This window comes from Piliocolobus tephrosceles, chromosome 7, assembly GCF_002776525.5.
Source record: "Piliocolobus tephrosceles isolate RC106 chromosome 7, ASM277652v3, whole genome shotgun sequence".
In the NCBI taxonomy this organism is placed as follows: domain Eukaryota; kingdom Metazoa; phylum Chordata; class Mammalia; order Primates; family Cercopithecidae; genus Piliocolobus; species Piliocolobus tephrosceles.
In genome coordinates this window covers 127,892,864-127,913,554 of record NC_045440.1, presented here as the reverse complement: position 1 = coordinate 127,913,554, position 20,691 = coordinate 127,892,864, and the positions used below count along the sequence as shown (strand labels likewise).

The following is a 20,691-nucleotide window of genomic DNA, read 5'->3' as shown; positions in this document are numbered from 1 at the left end:
TCTTTGATAGTTGAATGATAGTAAATTCAAGGAATTTAAGTGTAAAACATTTGACTTCTAAGAAAGAGAATCTTGTTCCTTTGATTTTACATTAATTTGTATAGGCAGAAAAAATGTATATTAAATTGTAGTGCCCTATTATTTCTCTGGATTTATGCAAATTTCATTAAATAATTCATTTTTCATTATTATAGGCAATCCCTACTTTATATAATTTCTATATGCATGAATCTCAGTAACCGCGTTTTAGTTAAATAACACCAGTTCCCAACAACTGAATTCAAATTTCATTTAATACAGTATAATAACTTCTGGTAATTGCGTAAAGTATAAACTTTGCTGCTAGCTCCTCAGTCCATAAACCACTCTGTAAAAACATATGTACATCATGTTCATGATCAATCACATTGCTTTTTTTTAATAGTCTGTTGGTGATTGGTTACTAAATATCTGTCATTCAGTTCACACACACACAGCAAAGCATGTAGGTGCGTTTCCTCCTTGTCTCCTAGTGATAACGTGATGTTTTACAAAAATGGATAATCAAAAGGAAATTGACCAAAAAAAGGTGAAAGTGCAGCCAAGATACAAAAAGTGAAAATGCTCAAGTGAAATTCCAGTGAAGTGTAAGTGGAGTACAGAAGAAATAGTTGACTGTGGGAATGTTGACACTGCTATTGAACTGCTGCCATTTAAGAGACTCCAGATGTACATCCAGAGGAGGTTAGGGAGGGTGAACTTATAGATATAAATGAAGAAAGTGAGGAGGTTGTGGTAAAAAGATGAATCCCAAAAGATGAATCCCCTTTCAGGGGAAGTGATCCTGGCAAAAAGTTCACATTAAAGGAACCCTTGGAAATATTTCATGACGTTGAAAATATAAAGGATAAAATGTTACAAACTAATCCAGATTTAGAAACGTATGTACAGTTTATCAAGGTATGGAAAGATGCTCGCTGCATATTGTAAGTTATATGATGAGAAGTTATATGAGAAGACTAGTACTATTAAGCGTACTTCTCATAAGTTTTTTTCACACTTTATCAGTGTTTCTAATGTTTTAAATTAAAGTATACCAAATAAACATTAGTTTTACTATTTTCAAAATTGTCCTTTACATTTATACCTGTCAATAGGAGAGTTTTTCATGTTGTGACAAAAAAATTTGAAAGGTCACAGAATAATTACTTTTCTCATTGGTTGCTAAGACTGCTTTGCACAGCTTAAGCTTGCATTATCAGTTATATGACCCCACATTACTGTGCAAAGCAAAGACTGCCTGTATACTAGCATGTGGCACTTCTAAGTTTTATATATATTTTAAAGTTTATATATATTATTTATTTTGTTGCTTGAATGTATTTTGATTTTAAAATATTTTTAGCATGCAGATATCCCAAACCTGAGATTGCCATTGTGAAGCGTGCGAAGGAAGTATCCTCAGCGGAGACCCCTGATAGTTTTGGTATAATACAATCTTACAGTGTTGATTGCAAGTAGTGAAGCATCTATTTGGTGGAACTTCTTGCTTGTTTGAAATAGAATGCCCAATTTTTCTGTTTTTGCATTAGTGTTTTTGAGTGTCTGTATGATGGAACAATAACTGCATGCTCAACTAACTGAAGGATTAAATTTATAACTTTAAGAAAAGGCAAAATGTTTATATTTAATTATATTTAAATAGAATATTTAAAAATTGTTGAAATAACCATAGCAGGTAAAACATAAGAAGCAGCAAAGTCTGTGAATTTCTTTAGGACAAATGAGTAGGAGAAAAGGGCCACACACAGGGAAACCTTCAGAATATTGCAAAGAGAGACTGTATTTTAGATTCAGCCACCATTCAGCTTGATATCTAGCTCAGGTTACATGCTACGGTGATGGTAGAAGTGTGTGTGTGTGAGAGAGAGAGAGGGAGAGAGAGAGAGAGGGAGAAAGAGTGTAGGGGTATGTTATGAAAGAGGGAGTGGTGAGAGAGAGAGAAAGATTAAAACAAATATCTCTCTGTCCCTGTTTTATTTGTTTCTGATTACTATTTGATTTAGATACTTTGCCTAAGAAGTATAACACAGTGTATGAAAGGGAGTCTGAAATATTTTGTGGACCAATTGAAATTTTGTAGGGAGAAGAGTTAAATAAAACTCAGACTGTATATAGGATGTCAGGCAAAAACAGCAAAAACTAAGCTGTAAGAACTTTAGAGAAATATAGGCGCATAGTGTGTTTACACACACACACACACACATTGATGTATTAGTATGTTGTCTGCAAAAATACCCCAGTATATTCTTACTTTGCCACCTCCAATATTAAAAATTTTAAATCTCAGTTTGCATGTAGAAGTTAAACATTTAATGCAAATGTATTTTGAAGAATAAAATGTTAATTTTGAAATATTCTGAAGATATTTTAATTAGCCCTCAAATACTTATTTGATACTTATTCAAATTTATTCAAATAAAACTCATATTTTATTCTATTAAGAATAAGATACTTATTCTCATAGATTATGGCACACAGTATCACTAGGAGATCAGGTGCGGCTGAACAATAACTGATAGTAGGACTTACCTGTCAGTGCTCTTGCCTTTTGAGACTCAGTATTTGGTTATATCCCTACTTAGAGTAGTATGCTTCTTTATGAATGTTTAGGTGGTGCCTCTCTTGAAAGGATCACGAGGACCTGAACTCATTTTTTGTAACATAAAACTAAGACCCCGAGGGCTTGTAACCTGCTGAAGATTTGGTTACTAATTATATATCAGAGTAGGTATTTGTGTTAGGGCTTTTGGGTTTTTAGTTCAGTTCTGTTTTTCACTCTAATACATTTCTTCAGTGTTAGCAGTGAATTAGCCCTAGGCTATAGGGTATCCAGTTGTTTTGGAACCATATAATAGTTTCCAGTGGTTCTGAAACCATCCAGCAGAAACCACCTAATACTTCCATTCAAAAAACATTTTATTCGGTAACTATGATGTATCATTTGATTTTCTCCTGTTTATTTTAACTTCATTTTTTTAAAAAAAATGTATCTGAAGGGGAATTACATTTTATGAGAGGGAAAAAAAGCAGTTTGAAAAAGGTATTAGTATTTTAGCTAATTGCAGTTTTATTTCAAGTACTAATGAATAACCAGTGTTTTGACAATGTTTTATATATGCACATACGATTGATTCTTGGTTCTTCCATGTTTTTCTATTGAGAATTTATTAACTGAATGAGAAGTAGAATGGGAAAATGAGAATCTGAGTTCTAGACCTAGCTGTGTGTCTTTGAGTAAGTCACTTAACATCTCTGGACCTAAGTGGTTACATCTTCAAAGTGGAGAATTAAGTCAGTATTTCACAGTGAGTGTGCTTCTGGTATTTGGGCTGGATAATTCTTCATTATGAAGGACTCTGTTGCGCATTGTAGGAAGTTTAGAATCCTTAATGCTGGCGGTAGCATTTCCCAGTCATTATCATATCCCAAACAACCCTGCATATGTAAACCTCTTCTAGGGGGGAGGGACCACTTCATATTGAGAACTACTGGCAAGTGGTCTCTAAAAATTCTTTCAGCTTCAACATTCTGTGAAAGAATTCTTATTTGGGGCATGATTGAAGGGGACGAAGGTAATATATCATACACCGAAAAACCTCTGCTGCTTCTTAGATATGAAACAATTTTATTTTAAAATGAATATATTTTGCATATCTGTGTAGCCCTTCTCACAGATCTACCATTTATGATGTTCCAAGATAAATTATTTTATTCTAGCTTGCCTTAGGCTTTTTCTCTACAGTATTATCCATAGCTATATGATTTTTTAAACTAAAAGTTATATAGTACCATCTCTTTATCTAATAAGTAAAAGCAACAAGATTATTTTTTAAGTTGTACTATTGTTTTAATATCTTAGCCTTTAAAAAAGGAATATCATTGTATATAGTAATTATTTTCTTTATCTTTCATAGGCATAAAAGAAGGGAAGGAATATAATTTCTGTGTTTAGAAATATATATAGTCGTTGAAGTACACAAGTGTAAAACCACAGATCAGTAGTATATCTGACTATCCTAAAAAAAAAAAAAAAAACTACCATGAAATGCAATAAGAAAAATAAATTATTGGCCAGGCACAGTGGCTCATGCCTGTAATTCCAGCACTTTGGGAGGCCAAGGCGGGTGGATCACCTAAGGTCAGGAGTTTTAGACCAGCCTGACCAACACGGATAAACCCCGTCTCTACTAAAAATACAAAATTAGCCAGGTGTGGTGGCGCATGCCTCTAATCTCAGCTACTCAGGAGGCTGAGGTAGGAGAATCGCTTGAACCCGGGAGGTGGAGGTTTCGGTGAGCCAAGATCACGCCATTGCACTCTAGCCTGGGCAACAAGAGCGAAACTCCATCTCAAAAAGAAAAAGAAAAATTATTGTACCTCTAGTATTTACTATTACGTAAGTCAGAGTTAAATAGTTAATAGGGATGGTACATTAATATAGTTGATAAAGGTGATGATTAATTGAGTACTATAGTTATCTTCGTGATTGCTTATGGCCAACTCCTGTCCTTAGCTGTTATACCACTGGCCTCCACCAGTCTGAAATTCATTAGTTACTTCTAGGTAACAGGTTGCAGTGAAGTCCCAGGTCACATGGTAAGTTCCCTGGAAGGTTAACAATGTGACAGTTTTAGTTCTTTTATTTACTTATTGATTTAATTAAAAATATCATTAGTCTTTGGGGGTGCAAGTAGTTTGTAGTTACCTGGATGAATTGTAAAGTGATGAGGTCTGGGCTTTTGGTGTACCTATCACCTGAACAGTGTATGTTGTACCCAATAGGTAATTTTTTGTCTCTCACCTTTCTCTTGCCTCTTCCATTCTAAGTCTCCAATTTCCGTTACAATATTAGTTTTTATAAGACATAAGTAGAAATTTCTTTTCTACGTAATATATATGTTGCAGTAATTACTTTTAAATGCTAAATAAAATTACAAGATTACACTCAAATGCCTTTATGGGTTTTACGTGAGACATATATATTTAGAAATAATTAAAAAGTCCTTTTACAATTAAAATTTCTGTTTAAAAAGACAGGTTAATTAAAATCTACTAAATTAAAAGTTAAGCTTTGCTATTTCTGAAGAGCTTAACTTTAGAAAGCTTAACATTCATTTTTCAATTTTGAATGTCAGGTTTTGTAAGTATATAACTTGACCATATTAATTTGTTTCTTTTTAAAAAAAAGAACATTGCCGTGTTGCTTTATAAACCGCTTTTGGTGCATGTTAGACTTTTTGGCATTTGATTTGCTTAAATTATTTTGCTTACAGCATGGTTTGCATTTTAAGTTTGTATTCTTTAATATGTTGTATTTTTATTGTAAATTTTACCTTACCCATTTGAACTTTTGGTTCTATTAAAGGACGAAGCAGTTATTCATAATGTTCAGAATTATGGGTAACTGAGACTCTTAGTCCCCAAATTGTTGCTGAAACTCACTAGTTTAATATCTATTATTTTCATAAACCTTCTAATTAGGCCAGACTGTGATTTGTATTGCCATGTCTACTTCCTGTACGTTTTTGGGAAAGATATTGGGGTGAGTCTGGAATAAATATTAGGTGGTCAAAGATCAGAAACTGCATAATTAGACACTTAAAGAATACTGAGTTATTTGTAATAAAGGAATAGTATATGCATTAAACTGTTCCTTTTCTGTCATCTCAGGGTGAAGCTGCTTTGATACTTTTCTTATTAAGTTTATTATAAATGATTTGGATTTTTCCTTTCCTTTATGATTTTATATTGCTTTTCACATACGTGATAATAGGCTGAAATATCACATTAAGAATCATGATTTCCATGAAAGCATAATAAAAAAACAATAGACTAGGAAATAAGACTGTTTTTCAGATTTTCTTTTATTTCAAGTATGGATTTGTGCACCTTTTAAAGTGTGTGCTATAGTTTGGCTCTGTGTCCGCACCCAAATCTCATCTCACATTGTAATCCCCACGTGTCGAGGGAGGGACCTGGTAGGAAGTGATTGGATCATGGGGGCGGTTTCCCCCATGGTGTTCTCATAATAGTGAGGAAGTTCTCACGAGATCTGATGGTTTTAAAAGTGGCAGTTTTCCCTGCATGCTCTGTCTCTCCTGCTGCCATGTAAGATATGCCTTGCTTTCCATTCATCTTCTGCCATGATTGTAAGTTTCCTGAAGGCTTCCCAGCCATGCAGAGCTGCGAGTCAATTAAACCTCCTTTCTTGACAGGGCACGGTAGCTCATGCCTGTAATCCCCAGCACTGTGGGAGGCTGAGGTGGGTGGATCACCAGGTCAGGAGTTCCAGACCAGCCTGAACAACACGGTGAAACCCCGTTTCTGCTAAAAAATGTACAAAAATTAGCTAGGCGTGGTGGCATGCACCTGTAATCCCAGCTACTCAGGAGGCTGAGGCAGGAGAATCACTTAAACCCGGGAGGTGGAGGTTGCAGTGAGCTGAGATTGCGCCATTGCACTCCAGCCCAGGTGACAGAGCAAGACTCTGTCTCAAAATAAATAAATAAGTAACCTCCTGTCTGTATAAATTCCCCAGTCTCAGGTAGTAGCTTCATAGCAGTGTAACAATGGATTAATACAGTAATGTTAAATTTAATGGAACATTCAACATGAAAATGACAAAGTATAGTTTCTGTTAAATAATAGAACTCACTCTATATGCCATTAGCCCTGTTTCTGTGTTTCAGCATCACCATTGTTGTAAACATGTTTTGTAATTTTATGATGGAGGCTAAAATGTAGAAACTATAGGTGTTGCACATTTCTTTTGCTAAAGTCTATTGATTTTCAATTTAGGATGTATCTCTTAGTAGTGTTAAAAGATAATCTTTAGAGAAATTAAAGTCAGCAGAGTTCATTTGAACAAAGAGACAGACAACTCATGAGTTGGGCAACTCTCTGAACCGTTACTGGTGACAAACTGGCACAGGTTTAGAGAGTTCTTCCCAGCAACACATGGGCAGGCAGTATTTATAGAGAGATGGAAGTGCTATACAGAAACAGCTTTTTGTTTACAAGTTGGTGTTTTCATTATTTGGACATGTCTGAGCAGTATGAAGCCTGTCATTGGCTGAAAGGTCAGCTCCTATGATAGGCCAAAGCTCAGCTACTTGTTACAAGAATATACTCTTGAGATAGATTGCAGTTTGTTTACACACAAAATTAGATTGCAGTTTGCTACATATAGAGGCAGCTCTAGGCCAAATTTAATTTAACAATTTTGCCCTTTTGATCAGTCTCTCAATTTCGAGAGATTGACCAAAAGTTTGGGCATTGACACCGTTCTTTGTCACCATCATAACAGACTTGTTTGGCCGGGTGCGGTGGCTCACGCCTGTAATCCCAGCACTTTGGGAGGCCGAGGCGGGTGGATCACAAGGTCAGGAGATCGAGACCATCCTGGCTAAGACGTGAAACCCCGTCTCTGCTAAAAATACAAAAAATTAGCTGGGCGCGTTGGCAGGCACCTGTAGTCCCCGCTACTTGGGAGGCTGAGACAGGAGAATGGCGTGAACCCGGGAGGCGGAGCTTGCAGTAAGCCGAGATCGTGCCACTGCACTCCAGCCTGGGTGATGAGCAAGACTCCATCTCAAAAAAAAAAAAAAAAAAAAAAAATCAGACTTGTTTGGTCTCTATGGAATTCACAATGGTTAATGTCAGGTAAGCTTAACGTTTATGTTCTTTTCATGTTTTTATTATTCTAACCATAGCGCAGCCATTTGATGTGCATTGGATGGCTATACATGAGCATTTAATACTCTTGAGAGGATACAGTGCACCAGGGAGACTATTATCATGGCTATCAGGAGGATAATACTGAGAGACTGAAGTATACTTAACAGGAGCTCCTGTCAGTTGAACCAATCAAAATCAAATATACTTGTTTTAACAAAGTAGCTTACTTACTGATTTCTGGCAACTGAGTTTCTATCATACCAGATGTATTTATGCAAGTGCAGCAGGAGGTGTTAGCTATTGCATACAGTCTTCTTTGTTCAGACAGCAGAGTCCAAAGCAATGATACTGTCTGAAGCAATTTTAGCAAGATAATTTGAAGAAGTTTGCTGGGCAGCTATAGCCTTTGCAGTAGAATCAGCTGTAGTAGCTAATGTTTGAGACAAATTTCTAATCATAACCTCATTTACATTTATACCAAGCCAGGGAAGGAGTATTTTACCAAAAAATAAAAATAAAAATAAAAATGCCCATTTAGAGTCATTTGCCCTGCTGGCAAATTCCCCTTTATTTTATAGTGCAAATTAAGAGGTATAGACCACTGTTCATTTTCCAGTTGGTTATGGAGTGACACTGATACCATTAGAATCCGTAAACCACATTGGTTCCTTATTTTCCACTTACTGATACATGGAGTTATGTACGTATATGATTGATCATAAAATCCTCCACAGATAAAAATATATCTTGGAGGTGCTCAACAGGCAGTCCCTTATGGAATACTTTGTACATTAGAGGTCACTATTAGAGAAGCACTAGCAATATTTGTCTAAGGCTCCATTATTGAATCATTGCAAGGTTGGAGGCTACTGACAAGGAATTAGGGTTACACATTTGCCTACGAACTGTCAAATCGTCTTCCTTTGGTTTTCTTATACAATTTCCGGCCTAATTTAACTGCAAAACCCTCACTATAGGTTTTGCCCACTGTTAATAGCATGACATATCTAACATTCAATTGCAGAAGCTGTTGGTTATGAAATCTTAATTATCACATTATCTTGCCATTATATAACAGAAAAGGAATACAGGCCAAAGAGGAAAAAAGGCACAGGTTTCATAGTGACAGAAAAGTCTTGATCTGTAATCTTGGGAAAGCTGTTCACATCCAGGATGCCATCTGCTTCTGGGTAAAATAAAAAGCTTTCCTGGTTAGCCTTACCTTGAGGTCTCTGATTGGTATACAGTCTCAAGAGTCTAGAGAGGCCCTCTTGAGTTCAGAGATGTGGATCAAAGACTCAAGGCCCTGAAATTTTACTACAGAGAACAATTTGGTATTGTTTCTTCCAACAGAATTCAAGGGCATTCTTTCTATGGTGTCTTTTTCAAAAGACCTAAACTCCTGGTTCTAGATAGTGAAAGGTCTGATTGTCATCAGTTGGTGGATCATGGAGGGCTTCTTTTACCTGATGATAATATACTTTGGCATCTTGCATTTAAACCTCTCAATATTGAGTCATGTCAATATTATAAGAGTGGTAGATACATGAGGTTCCAATGTAAGAGTTCAATAATATAAGAGTGGTAGATACATGAAGTTCTATTATCGGGGACATAGGCCTTCCAGTAACTGTTGTATAAGGTATCAGTCTATGTTTTCTAGTGGAGCGGATCTGATTGCCATCAATTGGTAATACCTTTGACCAAGGCCATCAAGTCAATTCAGTTAGCTTTGTTTAATGCCATTGTGTTTGTAATACCTTATTCAATTGTTTTACAACTTGTCCATTGAAATGAGCTTTGTTTAATACCATTGTGTTTGTAATACCTTATTGTTTTACAGCTTGTCCATTGAAATGAGTACCTGTATTACTGGAGATTTCTCCAGAAATACCCTATAAAGGAAACATATTTTCTAATAACCTTTTAGTTGCTCTTATAGCATCGGCCTTATGTACAAGCAGAGAGCTTCTATATAATCATAAAACCTATATTAAATGTGGTAATTGAATGAAATTCATCTGTAAGTGTTCAAATGATTCATTAGGTGCTAGAAATGTATTACCTGAGGTTTTATATTATCTTACCAGAATTATGGGTTTGCCAAACCAAACATTAGTTATAAACCACTTTAGCAATCTTAGAACAGTCACTCAAACAGTTTTTCCCCATAATTTGGATCGTTTTATCTCTCCTATGATGAGTCATGGAGTGCAGAGCTTTTAATAATGGAAGCTTTCAGGATTCAGGAATGACCAGGCAGCTGTCTAGGCTTTCCATGAGCCCATGCTTAACATTGGATTTATATCCTTTTAAATAACAATTTTATTTCTCTAATTCAGGTGCATAGCACTTGTTTATTATATAAGTTATCATAGGTAATTTGCCTTAGAATATTATCTCATAGAGTTCATTCGAATTGCATATCTTAAAAATTTCAGTACTGGCTGACCTACTGTGAAAATCTGCCAAGGTATTTCCTTAGTATTTAATTAATTCTTGTTCTGCTTTATGTTGGGTTAGCAGCTTTATGAACCAATGAGTTTCTTCCTTAGAGTTCTTGGACTCAGTTCAATGGTATGATCTTAAAGTTATCAGAAACTTGTACTTCTCAGAGTTCTTTACATGAATCTCCTTGAGGATGTAACCCTTTAGGCTTATGGTTGCTCAGGAAAGTACATGAGTAAATAATTAACCAAATATGAATGATAAAACTTAAAATGGCCATGATTAAATATGTAATGAGAGTTCATTACAGTGATGATGCACTTGACAGGAAAATTTAATGATTTCTGTTGCATACAACATTTGAATATAATAACTAGAATGATGACTGATTGCTTTATACCAGAACTATCAGATTGCTATGAATTTCATACAGTTTCTGAAACACATCAATACAAAAGAAACTCAAAGTTTAGCATTACTTATTTGGCAATACTTTTCATATAATTTAATATGTCAAATAAGCCCAGTTAGTTTAATATCTGTCTTTTTATATGAGGAGAAACATTTTTTTGAATGCTTCTCCTTATATAGGAGACGTTTCAAGGGCTTGCCCAGAAAATCAAAGATGAGGTCAAGAAAAATACTTTACTAAGAATCTAATTTTAGGAAATGTGTCAAAAATATCAAATATTTAAAATACATGATTAAAATAGTGTCACAGGTCACTGTGAACAGTAGTCATTCATTTAACAAAAGTGAAAATTACAAGACTTCAAAGGTAAATACAGAAAGTCACATAGTTGTAGAGAGAAACCTTAGCTCTAAATTTTAATAGAGAAGATTTTGTTTTCTTAAGTGGTCAGACACCTAATAAAAGCAACATGGACCGCAGGAAATTACTTTGGTAAAACACAGAATCTTTGTTTCCTGGATCAATTACCTAAATGGTAAAGAAAAACTTTTCACAATTTCCTATTAAAAGTAGACCAGTAGTCCAAGAAATTCTTACTGTTTTAATATAGGGGACCAAATTCTAGTTTTGTATTAGTATACTTTTGATATTAATGCTAGAAAAACTTGTAAATAATTCCCTTCTAATCTTAGCTGGCTTTGTCACACATAAAATTCTTTTTCCAAGATTCATCCTTTGCAAACCTACAACTTTCTTCTGCATTTAGATTTTGTTTTATACTTTTCCTGTTCTCATCTTGGGACGACCATTCTACTTTCAAACGAAAATTACATTTTCCCTTAATGAAACAAAACATCCTCATACTTTATAGCTTTTGCTTACCAAAATCATGTATTATTCTTTTATACTTTATATAAAATTATTTCTCTTATTTCTAGTAATTTTAGTAATTTATGTATTAATTAGAATTCTGAACTCTTAATGACCTTAATTTCCAAAGGACACTAGGAAGCAAATAATTGTGAACTATTTGTCACACCAGCCATCTGAAGATTTGCAAATCTATGAATCGTAATATCTGGAAGCATGTATTTTCTCATAGCACAGTTTGTCAGTGTGGGGCAGAGCATGTTTACTAATGGCCCCAAGTATCTTTAGTCTCTGTAATAAGAAACTGTAGAAGAAGCAAAATATTATCTATATTCTTTTGATTTTTGGTTAGGCCTATTGTTTGTGCACATTATTCTCAGCCTCAAGTTTCCATTCTTGATAATAAGAATGTTAAAACCTTCTGGTACAGGGAAGACATTGTTCACATGAGACTTTTATCTTACCTCTATTTAACTCACTCATTTTTAATAATTATGCTTGGATTGCTTAGCAAGATGGGACATCAAACAGCTAGTCATCATCTTAAGTTACTTTTCTTGCTGATGAATTTTGTAATGTAGAGATAACATAAGTTTATTTTACCAACTGTGAAGATATGTCTGTTTTAATCAAACCAATAATATTCTTATTTGCCGAAGATTACCCAAGTTATGTGAACTTCAAAAATCATTTAGGTCATTTCCTATTTTTCTGAGCAAATACTTCATTTCTATAAGTGCTTATTTTTCTTTAAGTCAATTAAATAGCATTCTTATACAATTTGACAATATCATAAGGAAGTAGAAAATATCACACATATGTAAATATACATCATAGATGCAGACATACATAAACATATAAACAGAAACAGATCTTACACCTTTCATTTAAAACTTTTAGCCATGTTCCACGTACAATAATACAACACTCATGAATGATTATTAAAGAATACCTGGATCCAAATTGTTTTTCTGGCCAGTGGAATAATATTTCCTGCCCAGATAGCTACAGCTTTTGAATGATATTTGTGAAAAAGACTTTAAGATATTTTTACTTGCCTTCTGTAAAGAACCTTTTAAAGAGGCCATCTTTGATTTATCTTTTAAATGCCTCTGCTTGCCAGTTAAAGAATGCATCCCATTGCTTTTGTGGCATTGGGATCCTTTCTTTTCTGGTACACCTCACAAGTGAGCAATTTAATCTAGGTTAAAACTTCCCTATTGTGATCACTGTAATTCTAAGTTGTCCTTAGTAAGATTAAGGACTTTTTTTTTTTTTTTCCCCAAAAATACACAGGTTCTGGGCCTGTAATTCTTTATAAAGTTAGCCAGTGTCCCATAAGGTGGAGTCCCAGACTCTTTAGATTTAGGGGAAACCACTTTGAAAAGGTACCTACCTGAGTCCAACAACTGGATCCAATCCAGTCCAATCCTGAACCCCATCTAGTAAAAAATGCTCAAATAAAGTCAGCAAGCTCAAAACTCAAATTCATGCTGCTCTAATCAGAGGATTCAATGTGCACAATGGGCTCTGGCTCTTTGCATGGACACTTGGTGCTTCTGGAGGTATACTTCAGATCTCACTTTTGATGCCAAACTGCTAAAAGAAAAACATTAGACAGATTAATTAGAACAAAAGTTTATTTGAGCAAAGAAATAACTCATGAATTGGGCAGCACTCTCAACCTTAAAAGGTTCAGAGAGCTTCATCCACCAATGTGGGCATACAGTATTTATAAATAGAAAAAGGAAATTATATACAGAAATAGCTTTTTTGCTTACACCTTGTGTCTGCCTTATTTGGACATGTGTGAGCAGTTTGCAGCCTGTAATTGGCTCAAAGCTCCGCTGCTATGATTGGCCAAGATTCATCTACTTGTTGCAAGAATGAATATGTATATATGTGTGTGTGTGTGTGTATATATGTGTGTATATGTGTATATATACACACATACATATACGTGTGTGTGTATATATACACATATATATACATATAATTTTTTTTTTTTTTGAGATGGAGTCTTGCTCTGTCGCCCAGGCTGGAGTGCAGTGGCGTGATCTCGGCTCAGTGCTGCAAGCTCTGCCTCCGAGGTTCAAGTGATTCTCCTGCCTCAGCCTCCTGAGTAGCTGGGACTACAGGCGCCTGCCATCATGCCCAGATAATTTTTGTATTTTTAGTGGGGATGGGGTTTCACCATATTGGCTAGGCTGGTCTGGAACTCCTGACCTCATGATCTGCCCACCTTGGCCTCCCAAAGTGCTGGGATTACAGGCGTGAGCCACTGAGCCTGGCCAAGAATATATTCTTAAGGTGGGTTGCAGTTGGTTTACATACTGTATCAGCTTACAGTTCACTATGTACTCCGGCAGCTTTAGGCCAAATTTAATTTAACAGTAGCATAACTTATTTAAAAAAGAAATTTATCAGGTGTAGTTTATCCTAAAAAGTATTTTAGATGCATTTGTTAATATTGGACTGAAGATTTTTTATAAAGAAGTTATTTTTAAAGGGAAGTGTAATAAAGAGGAGAGATACAGGTTAAATCTTATAATGAACATTCAAACTTGTGCTGTTTTATGTATTAGAATCTTGTTGTCAATTAAAATAAGTTTGAAATCGTTGCTTGGAACTTTCTTTTAAGGATTTTGTCTTAATGACATTTTGCCTGCGTTCTGAAAACATGAAAATGTGAGTGTAACATTAAAAAAATAAAAATGCAGTGAGATGGGGGTAACTTGACATACTTTTTCTGTGATGAGTTTTGCAGAAATTAAAAAAAAAAGCCCTTACATATATTCTCTCTTGCTGTTGCTCTTTCTCGCTCTCTTTGGTTCAGTAATGCCACTTATAAGAATCTATTCTAAGGAATTTTCAGAGGAGCGCAAAATGATTTAGGTACAAGTTACTGTTATTTGAAAGTATGAAAAATAGCAAATATCTAACAATAGGCTATTAATGAAATGACTATATCATGATGAAATAAGTGTTCACAAATAAAATTATTTTCTTAAAAAATTTAAAGATGTGGGAAATATTCATTAATGCTTTGTGGAAAAGGCAGAATACAGTTTTGTGTATGTATCTTTGTAGGAAAAAGATTGAAGGGCAATACATCAAAATATTTATTTCTGATAAACTGTGGATGCTTTTAAGTTTCTTTTCGTTTTCTGAATCTCATTAACTATATATAATTATATAACCTTTATAATTAAAAATAAACCAAATAAATTTAGTGTTTTAGATGTTATTTTCTAATTTTTACCTCAAAATTCCTTTTAATAAAAAACTCAATATCTTCATCCTTTTAACATATGCAGCTATGAATATAAGTATGTAATACTTTTATATAAAAATGGCTTATTTAATGTAAAATATTTGCATTCAAACCCTTATTATAACAATCAGTTTTGACTAAAAAGCGGAGTGAAAGGAAAAGGCTTTGTTGGCGTCTTAAAACTCTTATTTCCTCATAAACAGTTTGGAGACTCTCAGACAATTTTCATTTGACTTACTACAACATAGATCAGCAGTTTATAGTAACTGTCTTATCTTATGTACCCTTTAGCAAAGACTTTAAAATGTGAAACCTAAAGGAAAGAAATTTATATGTAAATATTATCTCATGGATTCTTGTAGATAATTTTTCTATCCTATGTATTTCTACACATGGAATCCTATTAAGAGCAACTTTTCCTTCATTGGGAGGTGTCTAAGAAAGAGGACATGTAAGGAAGTTTGGATGTTGGTTATTTTTGCCACTGTTATGAATAAACTCTTATACTTAGGAAAGCAGAATATTTATTATGCCATTAAGGCTTTTTGTTCTGTGTTCATGAGGAATAGTCATCTGGTTTTCTCATCTTTGTAAATGTCTTGGTTAGGCTTTGTTTTTAATGTTATTCTGTCCTCATTAAATGAGTTGAAGGTATTTCCTCATCTATTTTTTGGAAGAGCTTTTGAGTTTGTAGGATTGGTGTTTTTTCTTTAAATGTTTTAACAGAATTCATCAGTGCAACCATCTAGGTTTGGAAGGGGTGTGTGTGTGTGTGTTTATGTATAGTCTTTTGGTAACAAATCAATTTTGTTACAGCTAGTCAGATTTTTGTTTGCTTAGTCTGCTAGTTTGGATAGGTTGTATTTTTCAAGGAATCTGTCCATTTCACCTATGTTGTTGAATTTTGGGTATAATGTTTTTCATAATACTCCTATCTTTTTAATATCTGTGGGATCTGTAATGATGCCCCCTATTTCATTCCTGATATGAGTAATTCTTATTTTCTTTTTGTCTATCAGTATAGCTAGGGTCTTATTAATTTTGTTGATCTTTTCAAAGAACCAATTTTGACTCTTTATTGTTTGCTTTCTGTTTCATTGCTTGTTTCTACTACTTAGTTTATGTTTACTTTGTAGCTTCTTAAGATAGAACTGTAGATTATTTATTTTAGACATTTCTTCTTTTTAATGTAAATATTTCAAACTGTAAATTTCCCCTCAAGCATTCATTTAGCTGCATTGTACAAATTTTTATATATTGCATTTTCATTGTTACTCAGTTTGAAATATTTTCTAATTTCCTTTTTGATTTCCTCTTTGGTCCATGTATTTAGAAGATGTTTAATTTCCGAATTTGTTTTTTCATATATCTTATTGTTACTGATTCTATTATAGTCAGAGAACATATTTATGATTTTAATCAAATTTATTAACACGTTTCATGGATCAGCATTTGTCCTATTTTGAGGAATGTGCTATCTGCACTTGAAAGTCATATGTGTTCTACAGTTGTTAAGTATTGTTTTGTATAAATATCAATTAGACTAACATAGTTGGTAGTGTTCAAGTTTATATCTTACTGATATTTTTGCCTAGTTTTCTATCAATTACTAAGAAAAAGGCTTTTATATCTCCAAGTATGATTATGGAAGTGCTTGTTTTGCCCTTTAATTCTGTTAGATTCAGCATCGCGCATTATGGAATTCTGTTATTAGGCATAAACATGCAGTTGTTACGCCTCCTGATACATTGACCCTTTTGTCATTTTGAAATGTCCCTGTTTTATTTCTGGTAATACTCTTTGTCGTTAAGTCTACCTCATCTGATATTAATATAGCCGCTCCAGCCTTTATAAGCCTACTGTTTGTGTAGCATATATTTTGCCATCCATTTACTTTCGACCTATAAAACTGTAATCCTTGGGATATCATATAGTTGGGTCTTACTTTTTTTATTCGTTTTTATAGTCTCTGCATTTTAATTGGAGTGTTTAGTCCATTAAAACTGAATGTAATTATTGATTTGGTTGGATATAAGTTTATTATTTTACTATTTGTTTTCTGTTTGACCCTCTGCTTTTTGTTTCTGTTTTTCTTTCCTGCATTCTTTTTGCTTTATTGAACATTCCTTCAAATTCTCCTTCAAGTTATTTATTAGGTTCTTAACTATGTTCTCTTTGTATTTTGTCTGTATGTGTAGTTACTCTAGGGATTACACCATGTATTCTTAACTTTTTGCCAACTCTTATAGCTAATATTGGACCATTTTATTTTCATCATATAAATGTTGCAACTAATTACCAAAGCAGTCCATTTACTGCCCCGTTCATCCTTAATGTTATGATGTCATATGTATTTATCTACATATTTTATAAACACTGTAAGACAGTGTTATAATTTTTGCATTAGATAGGCATGTCTATTTAAATTAAATTACTAGGAAAATGTAATCTTTTATATTTACCCAGACATTTACCATTTCTGATACTCTTTATTCCTTCCTCAAGAATTTACTTTTCAACTGCTATTTCTCTTCAGACTAAAGAATTTCTCTTGCACTTTCTGTATTGCAGGTTAACTATTAACACATTCTTACAGCTTCAGTTATCTGAAATGCATTTTGCCTTCATTCTTAAATGATACATTTTGGATGTAGAATACTGGACTGACACCCATTTTCTTTCCTCCTGAGTAGCTAGGATTACAGGTGCCCCCTACCATGCCTGGCTAATTTTTGTATTTTTAGTAGAGACGGGGTTTCACCACATTGGTCAGGCTGGTCTCAGACTCCTGACCTTGTGATCCACCCGCCTCGGCCTCCTGAAGCGCTGGGATTACAGGCATGAACCACCGTGCCCGGCCCCAGTTAATTTTATAATTTCAAATAATGTATTTTTCAGTTCTAGAACTTCTTATTGGTTCTTTTTTTGATATTTTCTTCTGTTTCTCTGATGAGATTTCCTGTCTTATTCATTTAAGCATATTTCTATTTACATCTTTGAATACAATTTTAATTGCTTCTTTAAAGTTTTTGTCTGCTAATTCTAACATTTGAGTGACTTTGGGATTGGTCTCTATTGTCATCTGAAAATGAGTCACATTTTTCTTTTTCCTTGTTTGTGAAGTAATTTTGTATGTATCCTAGTTATTACTGTAATTACTACATTGTAGAGACTCTGGATTCTGTTTTATTCATCTGAAAAGCATTGATTTTTGTTTGTTTTAGCAGGCATTTAATGGTTAGGTTTAAACTGCAAACTCTCGTGGGCTGCCCTCAAATCTTTACTTATTTTGCCCTTAGCTGGTATTTTTGGAGTTTTCCCTGCACATATGTGGTTCCACAAGTCAGCTGTAGACTTGAACTGAATGTATGCACAGAATTTAGGACTCTTCCTTTCTGACTCTATCCTTTCCAGGATTCCTCCCTCACTTTCTAGTTGTTTGGTTACCTGGCACCTCATCCTCTGGTTCTTCAGACAGATAGACTGAGGAATTTTCATCAGAGCTTTAGTTGCTCTGCATGTTGTGACTGGAGCCTGCCCACAGGCTGAAAGCTGCAACAAACAGGTAACTAACTCACTCAGTGTCATCTCTTTTTCTGTGTTGATTCCCCTCTAGGATCAACCTGATTTCGATAATCTTCCAGTGCTTTCAGGTAGTTAATTTGTTGTACTATTGTTTGTAGCTTGTAGTTGTTCCATGCAGGAGAATTCCTCTGATAAGAGGTTAATCAGCCATTGTGGAAAGTAATGTGGCAAATGTGGTATGTTGAAGTACAAGCTTAATAGTTATCTTATTGTTTTAAAATATCCAGAAAAGGAAGAGAGTATGGTGTATATAATACAGACACACACACACACATACACACACACACACACGCGGAAAGAACCGTTTTAACTCCATAGTTCACTTAATAAAACATTGGAGCAGAACACATTTTCAATGTAAGTGTAGATAGTTTATTATATGTCAAAAGAAAATTCTTAAATTCATAAAAAACATGTATATGGAAATAAACCTGGGATTTATTGTGACTATTTTCAGGGATATTATACTAGCAGTAATTACATTTTAAAACCTAATCAGATGACTGAAATCTTGGACTGATTTACAAGTTCTGTTGTGTATTTTATAGGTAATTTTTTTTTTTTTTTTTTTTTGCTTCTGATGTATGTTTTGATTTGCTTCAGTTACCATAAGACAGAATAATTTCTGATTTTAAAAAAATTTGGGCTGGGCATGGTGGCTCATGCCTGTAATCCTAGCACTTTGGGAGGCCCAGGTGGTTGGATCACCTGAGGTCAGCTCAAGACCAGCCTGGCCAACATGGTGAAACCTCATCTCTACTAAAAATACAAAATTAGCTGGGTGTGGTGGCGCACACCTGTAGTTCCAGCTACTCCGGAGGCTGAAACAGGAGAATCGCTTGAATCCGGGAGGTGAAGACTACAGTGAGCTGAGATCGCGCCACTGCACTTCAGTGTGAGTGAGACAGAGGGAGACTCCGTCTCAAAAAAAAATAATAATAAAATAATTTGATGGATACTTCCTAACAAGATTGTTGCTTTCTAGGAAATGTTCTTTTCTTGATTCCTCTTGTACTCCATAGATTCTTTGTGAAGCAGGAGGCAGAATCTGTGTTTTGATTTTACTTTCCCCTCTGTGCCAGTAGTTTTCCTCCCTGCTGTATCTCCTTTATATTTCTTTCTCTTAACCTTTTTTTAATTGCCTCTAGTTTTTAATTTTTTATGTGTAGTAGGAAAGAAAGATTAGGAATATTGATTACATTATTTGATTTTTTTCTTTATTACTACACATATTTTACTTGCCTAGCCCTTATCTTTTCTTCTTTGCTGTTGTAGAATATTTTTAATGTTTTACTCAATGAGTTGGGAATTTGAAGAAGTAAAAGCAAGGACTCCATATACTCTCATTCTACTGGGGAGGTCCTGCTTGTTGAATTTTTAGGTATTTCAAGATGTTCCAGTCAACTGACAAGGGCTTCTCACAGTGTCAGAACTGTAATCATGATGAGACTAATGCAACTAACAATAGTTCTGCTATGTGAATAACCACTTTTGCATGTTTACTTCACCAGAAAATTATCTGGAGTATAGCAGTATCCTGTATTCTTAGTTAGAAATTTGGCAAACCACTTGGATGCTTTCAAAGGAGATTTTGAGTTAATCATGCTAATCAAAGAAGAAGAATATGTTTTAATAAGATGTGATATTCTATAAGATTGGTATATATCTTCATTTCTTAATTATTCTAAAAAAGGAAAAATAAAGCTTAAGTTTGCTTTCTTAGAACCTTCTAAATAATATGAAAGTTAATTAAACTTGAGGTTTTAGTGTATTTCTTACTGTAAAGCCATTGTGGAACTTGTAAAATACCGGTCACTAATGTGGACCATATTTCCTTTCATGTAGGTTATCAGTGGAGATTTATTTGATTTTTACTTTTTTTTACTAAATTCCTTAGTTCTTTTGTTGTCATAAAATATAAATAAATATTTTTGAAGATGTATATCTAGTTTGTAATGTGTTTGTTTGGATAATCTGGTTGTACTAAATCTTTAGAGTGATCCACTATATGGGTTCTTCTCTATATGATAACAATTAATTCTGTCCAGTTGGTTGACCATAAATAAGGTAGAATTTTCTACCCTTTTACCTTAGTTTATTCTTAAACAAATGGTGAGATGGTTATTGTTATGAGACTAGGTAGGCTGCTTCTTGTAATAATTGTTAATTTTTACGTATAATGATGACACATAGATACTCTCTGGCTTATACTTGGGAAAACTTTGTTACTTGTGATTCTGAATAACACCCTACTTTTAAAAGCTTTTTTAATGTATAGAATACCCTATTATCCAGTGTATAGGTTCCAAAGTTAAAATATTCCATTATATTATATATTAATAAATATATATTTATTAATATATATTAATATATTAACACTATT

General features: G+C 34.1%; 1 protein-coding gene across 1 annotated transcript in view; it reads left to right on the top strand.

Annotated features, from left to right (window-relative positions):
* The window catches only part of TMEM65 (transmembrane protein 65), a 66,666-nt gene that overhangs the window by 26,211 nt on the left and 19,764 nt on the right, over positions 1-20,691 (top strand). The window lies entirely within an intron of this gene.